Genomic DNA, 9,721 nt, shown 5'->3' on the forward strand with positions numbered 1-9,721 from the left:
CAGCCCTCAAAGCTGAGGGTTGGATGGCAAGGGCTTCAAAATAAGAATATCGAAATGGGGGCTCATTTTGGCATTACAGCTCTGAGCGCAGACGTGTGCCTACATCAGCTTGCTTTCTGTTTTTCTACAGTTGTGGTGCTGTCCATGAGAGGAGGCCCTAGGAATTTATTTGGTTCACTGGGAAATGTACTTTACAAAGCCTGTCGTGATGCCCTGGACAATGCCCACCTAGTGGACAACCTGCATGGGGGGGAACACAAGTCACTCACCGTTGTCACTAAAGCCACCTGCCAGTCTTGAAGCTGCCACTCACATCGGATGAGAGGGGACACAACAGCTATTAGCATGATCTCCATGGCTTCGGCCACCTTCAGGAATGAGTGCGCATGTTAGCACAAAAGGAAGCCACGAGGAGCCCACAGCGGAAAGTCCCTCAGTCCCACCAAACCTGCAGCTATGGCAGTCCCACCATGTCAAAACAGCCCTGTGAAGCCATGGTGCCTCAACAGTGGTCTGAGCCCTGTGCCTGATTGGAAGACGTGAGCACTTGGAAACAGGGAGAGGAGGAGAGAAAGGTGCACATAGAAAACAGGTGTCTAGGTACAGTCTGTACCTAGGAAGGCTGGAAGGACTCAGCCTTTGCAGAGGGGGAGATTCTTACCCAGCTGTGCTAGCAGAAGGTCTTCAACTATCTCTGGAAACCAAGCTGCTTGGTTAGGTACCTGGCTGTGAATTCAGGCATCTAACACAAAGATGACCTCTTAAAACTGTTTTTGATTAAAAACTTCATTGCTCCATTGGCTCTTTTCCCCAGCAGCTGGCTTCAGTTAAGAAATGAACCTATTGTTTACACAGAGCTGGAGGTTTTTACACCTCAGCTGCAGTGATCCTCACGGATATGTCCCCATTGCACCTTTACACCAGCCTGGCCTCAGGCTTGTGCAACAATTCCCAGACCAGATACACCATTAACCCAAGACCCTGGCATTTAGGAAATTTTTCAGGTAGCCAAGGGTGAGAGGAGCACAGCCTGCCCATGCCAGATTGCACAGGGCTTGGATACCCTGGACATGGCATGAAAAATACCATCAGGAGGCTGAACCTAACCTCAGGCACTATTGAAGACGTGCCCCATCAGCGCTGGCCAGTGGGACAGTGCTCCAGGGCAGGGGCCAGGCCAGGATGCTCTGGGCCAACCCGCTCAGCTTTGCCCTGAAATAGGTCTGATATCAGTTATGGCCAACATCAGTGTTGGCCAAAGATGACAACAACAGAAATCCTGCTTGAGAAGGCATGTGTGGAAAAAAATGGGCTGCAATATGTGCCCATCATACTTATAATTGTTACTGCACAGTAATAAGGAAAAATGAGTGGGTTTTTCGGGCCAGTGTAGATATAGCTGCAGACACCTACCCCTGTGCTGCCCATGATCAGGAAAAGTGCAATGTGGAACCTCCCAAACCCAATGGTTTCCACAGCTTCTTCCACCGTAAATGTCTTCTGCCCTGAAGACCAAAGAGAAAGAAAGACAGAGACAAAAAAACATGTCAGCAAATTGTACCTCCTCTTTAGGAAATGCAAATGTTTTTTATGCTACTGAGGGACCGCAGCAGGAAGAAGGCTGGAAACACCAACCAGTTGTGTGTCCATTGGCCAGCCCCTGGGCACGCTGGTGGCCGGGCATGTCAGGGTTTGCTGAAACAGCAGCCAGCAGGCGAGGGGACAAGCTGGGCATGGGGGAAGGACAGCCTCACTCCCTGGGGCCTTTTGGAGCCTTGTCCTGTGTTACCCCAGGTGCTTCAGAAACCCATGGCTAGGGCTGCGTCTGGGCAATGGTCTGCTCCCTTCGTCTGCCCAAATGGCTGCAGGGCTCAGCCCCTCTGTGCCCCTGGGGTATGGACGCGCTCCTGGCATGGGCAGTGTGAGCTGGGGATTGTCCCAGCCCTGAGCCCTGCAAGACGAGCACAGCCAGGAGCTCTGGGCTCAGTTTTGTCTCCTAAACCTTTATTCCTGACGTTTCCCCCACCATTTCAAGAGCAAACAGAGCATCTCTTGAGACCAGGGCTGGGATGACTCGATAAACAGACCCGGCAGAAAGCTTTCAGTATATGTGCACTTTAAAGCTCTTATTTAGGTAAAGTCATAGCTGCATAAATTTTTGTGTTAATCCATTTATCTCCCAACTAAGTCACCTCAAACCCATCAACATTACCTCTGAAATGGAACATAACTTACTGCTGGATTTCAGGAGATCTTTTTTTTTTTTGCCAATACAGTACTTTTATGCTTTTCTACAGTTTTTTTTCACTTTAAGATGCTTTTGAAATAGAACATATTTTTCTTCTAAAAAAATTAATTATCCAGAATGAAAGAATCCTTGAATTACCCTTATAATAAAATATTTACACAAAGCAGAGGCCTGAGAAAAACCAAGCCAGCCAGCTCTCCCCACCACCATAGGCAGCAGCCACCAGTCTGGTAGCTGTGATGGGTAAGGAGCAGTATGAAGCTGATGCTTGTGGCCCCATGCACAGAGGTTTTTCGGTACCTAGAGTTCCAGGACTGGGGACCCTTCCTCTATTTCTAGTCCTGCCAATACAAACCCACCTTTTGGGGGTTCTTGTCTCTCCGTGTGGATTTCCTCCAATCCAATAGCATTTTCTGCCTCTTTTGGTGCAGTGGCCATCACAGCTCTTGCTGGGATCCACCGTCACTGTCGGGCAAGGCTGGGATTTACCTGTGAAACCTTGAGACAGTCACAAAGCCATCTGAGCAATAGGCCAGCAAAGCAGCATCCCGCGCTGGAGTAGAAACACAGAATCACAGAATGGCAAGGGTTGGAAGGGACCTCAGGAGATCATCTAGTCCAACCCTCCATTCAGCTGTGCTCAAACATGGGTTTGTTTCAGGCAGCTGTTAGGACATGTCCCTTCCCGGAGTGGTTTTTTGTGAAAAAAATACATAGAAACATCAGAAGGTAAGTAAGTTGAACTGACAGAGATCAGTTGTCGCATTGCCTTGGATGTTGTCCAGCAGAGAGCCACAAAGCTGGTGAGGGGTCTGGAGCACAAGTCTTACAAGGAGTAGCTGAGGGAACTGGGGTTGTTTAGTCTGGAGAAGAGGAGGCTGAGGGGAGACCTGATTGCCCTCTACAACTGCCTGACAGGAGGCTGTAGCGAGGTGGGGGTCAGCCTCTTCTCCCTGGTAATGGGCAATAGGAGGAGGGAAAATGGTCTGAAGTTGCACCAGGGCAGGTTTAGGTTAGACATTAGGAAAAACTTCTTCACCGAAAGGGTTGTCAGGCTCTGGAATGGGCTGCCCAGGGAGGTGGTCGAGTCCCTATCCCTGGAGGTATTTAAAAGAAGGGTAGATGAGGTGCTTAGGGACATGGTTTAGTGGTGGGATGGCAGGGTTAGGTTAACGGTTGGACGTGATGATCTTAAAGGTCTTTTCCAACCTAAACGATTCTATGGTTCTATGATTCTATGTTTTTATGGAAGGTCCAGGGATTGCCTTAGGGAAGACTGGAGACCCACTAACACAAGCGAGCATGTGGCACCTTCCCCAGCCCGGAGGGGGGTGAAATCCAGGGGCAGCCAAAAGATACTGCATCTCCAAGAGCCAAGACGTACATGACTGGCAGCAGGTTACCCCTGATGGAGGCAAAAATTTCCACCCCTTTGGAGCCAGCGTGAGTGAGAAGTAGAGGTGCTGCACTCTGTAGTTGCTCAGCCTTACGAGAGCACGGACTGACGCCGAGCCAGCGGGTAGGAAGAGCTGTGTCACGGAGCAGGGTGGACCAGCCTGCGCCCCTAGCCCCAGCTGCCCTGGGATGGCATGGCCTGCGAGCAGCAAGCACCAAACTCCTCCTCGCCCAGCCTGCACCTTGCCAGCATAGCGCTTCCCACTGCAAACCCGATCCTCGGTCTCACGCCCTCCCTGCCACGCTAATCCCCGTATTCTCAGGTCAGCAAGAAACACAGCTATGCATCCCGGATTGCAACAGGGGAGAGCTGGCTTCCTCCCCTGGTGTTTCTGGTTTCCAGCACTAGATCCTGATCACAGCTGCTTTTCCTGGTCAGAAAAACTCATCTGAATCCCAGGGCAGGGATTTTAAGCACATTGCTTGCTTTCACCCACAAGATTTCCTGCCAAGTGCATGCTCAGACACTGGGGTGGGGTGGGGGCTCAACCTGTCTTCAATTTCACAACACCTTCTCCTTTGATGACCTCCCTCCAGGACTTGGCCCAGGCAGCATTTGTGGCCACCCAGCAATGATGGGGGAGGCTGCAGCAGGGTGAGAGCTTGAGAGGATTCACGACAGACAACACTTAATGAAAGATACAAAATCCCAGCTGAGACAGCAGGCAGCACAAGCACAGAAAGCATGGAGTTACGGTACTCCCAGGCTGGATACCTTAAAAGCGTTATACTGAGGTACAGTTCTAAGGAGGTACGTAAGAGCTAATGGCAGATCAGTCAGTCAGGCCACAGACACTGACCTTGCTGTTACAGATCCTTACAGCCAGCGTCCAAGAGGACGCATAGGATATTGCTTACAACTGTCTCTCAGCAGCATCCTTGGAGGCAGCCATAGCTGTAAGCAGCACACGGTGCCACCAGCTGAACACATTGGCCACTAGCTATGGGCCATTTCCAACCAGCTCAAGAGCAACCAAACAAGGTGCCTGGAAGAGCCTGCAAGAAGATGTAAAGCTTTTCTGTGGGTCTGAATCATGAAGGGCTTTGCAATAACAAAATTTATCGGTCTCTTTTTTTGTTCCTTTATGGTTAGGGACCTGCAAACACATTTTGCCCTAAGCTGCCATGTCACACCTGTGTCTGGTTAAACAGCTACTGTCCTCCAAAGCTCATAGCAGGCACAGCCCGTGGTGCTGGCAAGCCAGGCTGGGGCCTGGGCAGGGTAACGACTGAGCCGTGGGCCCTTGCCCACCCCAATGTGAAAGCCTGATGCTGGGATACTCTGCTAATTTTTGCTGAGAGGTGCTGGAGTGTTTCACTGGCACTCACCCTCTCTGGGCTGCTTGCACCATGCTGGGAAGTGCTGCATCTCTTCCAGAAAAGGGGAGGAAACCCTGATCCTCTGCGTTGCTCTGTGGGACCCCTGGTGTGCATTGGGTTTTTTTGCAGAAGGGTGCATTGCTGCCTCTGAACCTCACGGTAGCCAAGACACCCCCAGAAGCATCAGGATGGCAGATAACACCTATGGGAGACCTACACTACTCTCAAATAGCAGCAGGTGAGCAGGTGGGATACCTGCTGCAGCATTTCAAGTAACACCAGCAACCTATGCAGGAACCTGCATTCCTCTCTCTCCAGGGTATTGGGGCAGCTGGAGCAAAATGCACTCATCCATGAGCAGAGAAGAAGCCACTGTTCAGGTAAGTCCCTGGCACGGTGTGCTCTGCTCTAGCATTTATGTCCAAAAGACAGATGATACAGCTCTTCAGTAAATCCCCTAATGGTTCCTACCGAACCCACGGTTTGTTCATCCCACCTGGCACAGTGTGCTCTGCTCTAGCATTTGTGTCCAAAAGACAGATTTAGATACAGCTCTTCAGTAAATCCCCTAACGGTTCCTACCGAACCCACGGTTTGTTCATCCCAAATATTTGCAGCGCTGTTTGCCCTGATGGAGTGGCTGATGTCTATCACACTTCCTCAGGGAGTCACAGGTTTCCCGCTATTTGTAAATCCCACTGAAAATACTAAATGCCAATTACATGGGCCAAAAGAACAGCAGTGACAAAGCTGCTGCTGGCAGGGAAAATTGCCATCCTCCGTTCAAAGGGAGCCACCAGGAGCGCAAGGGAACTGCTGCTGGGACCCGGCACCAGGATGCTGTGACCCCACACCGGAGTGCTTGCAAGACAGCAAAGGGCACACAATATGCAATGCTGCTCATGAGACCAGCTGGGAATTTTGTCAGTAAAGTCAGAGAGCTTCTGCACGTGGCATACGAATGATCATATACCCCCACTATTAAGCCAAGGCTCGGTAAGATTTTTTTCTTTTTTCTTTTTTTTTTTTTAGCGAAGCTTCCTTACCTCTGCAGTGTCTCAGGCAGGGAGAAGCAGACCTTTCCTCTTTTCTGGCTGTTTCTTTCCCTTCTGCTCTTTTCTTTTTACAGTGTTGGCGGTGCTGTGGGTTTGGGATCCAGCTCCCAGGAGTCAGGTTTCCTCCTCGCTGGGCACAGGCGAGTCCTTCTCCACCCACCTCCGCCTTCCAGAAGTGGGTGCCGCAGCCGTGGAGCCCCAGGGCTGACCTGTGCTGGTCCTGTGGCACCTACAGGTTCTCCACAGGGGCTTCCCACCGCAGGGATGACCCCAGGGAGATGGAGGGAGGGCACTGGGGAGATATCCCTATTACTACACCAGCAAGATGTTAGCTGACATGTTTGGGGGGCAGGTCCTGCAACACCATTGCCCATGGAAGGGGCCTTTGCCAACACCTGCAAAGCCATGAGCAGCACCCAGGTGTTGCAGCCAACAGCACCCCACAAGCCAGGCAAAGCCAATTCAGGTGCCATCACCGTGAAAAAAAATGGGGCCTGTTCATCTGCTTCATCTTTCTAAGTTTCCTGACTGAGTACCAAACTGCAGGGAGCATTCGTGGCTTAAACTGCTGCAGTGGTCCTGACCTTATCATGCAACGAATCTCTGTGCTACAGGTTGGGTTGGCCAGTGAATCTGAGCTACAATAGGTGGGTGCTCTTGACTAGGAGTGGGTATGTCAACCTTTACTACTCAAGTGTGTTGGCATTGGCTTTAGCTTCTCCTGATGAAGATGCTGGCATGGTTTTTGTCTCTCTCTTCCACGGGGGTTCCCAAAATCCTTCTCTTCTGAAATGTGTACACTGAGCTGGCAGCAATGCTGCAATAGTTTTATCAAAGCATGTAACCCCCACTCTAAATCTCATGCTTCCAAGCATCAGGAAGACATTTGTTACCATCCAACATATGCTCTTTCACAGCCTTATTTTCCTCTTAATAATATCTTAATATTCAGCTACAGCCGTTATTGGCATCTGCTGAACTAGAGGCATGTTCTGGGCTGCCAGATCCATACCATTATGTTTTCATCACAAAAACTCAGACAGCATGCGTGCAATGACAGGCGGGTACAGATGTTTTGGCATTCCAGCTTCCCAGCACAGAAGGGAAAAAAATGACCAAAATACCAATGAAATTCTCAGCCACAGAGATGTGCTTTCAGGCCCAGGTGTTTGGGTTGCTATGCCTATTGCTTTTTTTAACCACCTCATGATATTTTAGTTATTTGCCATGGAAATGCAAAGACTGGTCACAGAGAAGCATGAACAGAAACATCTGTGGGTATGAAAGCTCCAGGAGAAACAAGAGAGTGAGGGCAAGAAGAAAGGTCTCCATGATGGCCACGGGCATGACAGAGAGCTGTCACACAGGTAAACACTGAGGAAAGTGCTGTTCGCTGCAGGAGCCCAAGGCCAAGGTCCAAAAAACTGTTGACTCCTTAGGTTTATGAAAGCTCAGTCCAGAAACCAGTTCATCATCATCAGTCCAGAGGACCCAAGAGACTGGATGAGAACTCGATACTTGGCTTTCCTCATCTTCCATGTCACCAAAATCATCCTGGCAGGAGGGCCTGGCCACACACAGCAACGGCTCTCATGAGAAGGAATAAAAAAATCCAGGAGAGAATGAGTGTGAGAAACTGAAACCCGTTTGACTGACTTTGTTATCCCTTTCCCTTCCTACATGGTCATTCACTGAGATTTTTTATATTAATTTTCTCTAAATTATGTAACTCATTTCACCAGCTCTCAAAAACAGAGCTTCCTAGCAACAGGATGGGTTTTGGATCCAGAGGCACCCATTCCTCCCCAGGCATCGATCCCGAGTCTGCCCCGGAGGGGCACACTGAGGTCCTGACTTGGGAAGGGTTCCCAGGCAGGTAATTGGACCTGGGAACACACCTTCTCCAGCAACAAGTAACATCCAGGTAAGGACACCAGGGTGTTGTACCAAGGTCTACTGGTCTATAATGGTGGTCTCTGCTGGATCTGACTACACCTGGTGGCCACATTCACAGCATCAGCTAGAAAACATGGTCGCGTTCAGCTTAGCAGCTGTGCTGGGGAATGGGAAGTTGCTGCTCTGCTCCAAAATCCCCCTCATCTTCTGCAGGAAAACCTTTTAAAAACAAGTCACTCTCTGGAACATTTCTGGGTTTTTCAGTAAGTCTTAAAAACAACCCAGATGAAAGCCAGGGTTCTCCTCAAAGTGTACAAGCACAGCCCTGTCTCTCAGCAATTTTTCATCTGAATGCTCCCTGATTATAAGTGGGCTTGGTCCTCGTGTGGAGTGGGGAAGTGCCATCTCCGTATCACGAATGCGCAAGTGAGCCGTGGGCTCTGCTGCGTTATTCAGTTGCGCACACAAAAGGAGATCTGAATACAGAATTAAGCCAAATGTTTGAATCGCTGGTTGGTACAGTAAACAACAGACCGTCCTGCCACCTGCAGCATTCCCAGGATAACTTGTTTTTCCTGCTTAAAGCGTAAACCTCAGGCAAAAAGCAAAACACCAAGAAGCTCTAAAAAGAACAGATATTCTGTTTCAGGTAAACACCTTCTCAGTTACATTGCCATCACATGGAAAGGCGCAATAAAGATAAAATATGTGTTCATGTGGAAAATCTGCCCACAGTTTCGTAAAGCAAATTGTTTTCTCTGCATTTGGTAACGCATCGAACTCGTTTGGCCTTTCTCGCTTCAAGACACCTTTTCTCCCGAATAGGAATAAACAAAACAGGCTGGAAGGAAGAAACAAGGGTGAGGTGCCTACCTGAGCGACGGTGACACCAGCTGCATTCATGTCCATGAATGGGGTTTTTTCTGTAACGTAGGTTACCTGTGCCCAAAGAACAGGTGGCACGAGGCCATGCGTGGGTCATGGACACACTCCTGTGCCCACCTCTTCTCAGCTCCAGCTGCTGCTTCAAACCCAAGCTGTTGTTAAAAGGGACAAAAGGCTCCTGACTCTGTTGGCAACCAGTGCCCAAAACCAGTATGGCTTCTTCAAGGAAAAAAGTGAAGCGCCTGCTTTGCGTGGGGCTGTGTTTTCTCCCCAGTCACAGTAGCAGGAAGGTGGCTCTCAAGCCTGACTACTGCAGAGCCACGGCCCATGATGACTATTCCACTGTGTGTCCTACTGTGTGTCCCAGGTGGGTTTCTCTGATGGAGCTGGGTACCCTGAGCCTGTACCCTGGGCTGCATCAAGAGAAACGTGGCCAGCAGGTCGAGGGAGGTGATTCTGTCCCTCTGCTCTGCTCTGGTGAGACCCCACCTGGAGCACTGCGTCCAGCTCTGGAGCCCTCAGCACAAGAAGGACATGGACCTGTTGGAGCGTGTCCCGAGGAGGGCTACAAAAATGATCCAAGGGCTGGAGCACCTCTCCTGTGAGGACAGGCTGAGAGAGTTGGGCTTGTTCAGCCTGGAGAAGAGAAGGCTGCGGGGAGACCTGATTGCGGCCTTTCAGTACCTAAAGGGGGCCTTATAGGAAAGATGGGGAAAATCTTTTTAGTAGGGCCAGCTGTGACAGGACAACGCGTAATGGCTTTAAACTGAAGCAGGGTAGGTTTAGACTGGATATAAGGAAGGAATTCTTTACAATGAGGGTGGTGAAACACTGGAATGGGTTGCCCAGAGAGGTAGTGGAG

Source organism: Egretta garzetta, unplaced genomic scaffold (genome assembly GCF_000687185.1).
Source record: "Egretta garzetta isolate BGI_Z169 unplaced genomic scaffold, ASM68718v1 scaffold321, whole genome shotgun sequence".
Classification (NCBI taxonomy): Eukaryota; Metazoa; Chordata; class Aves; order Pelecaniformes; family Ardeidae; genus Egretta; species Egretta garzetta.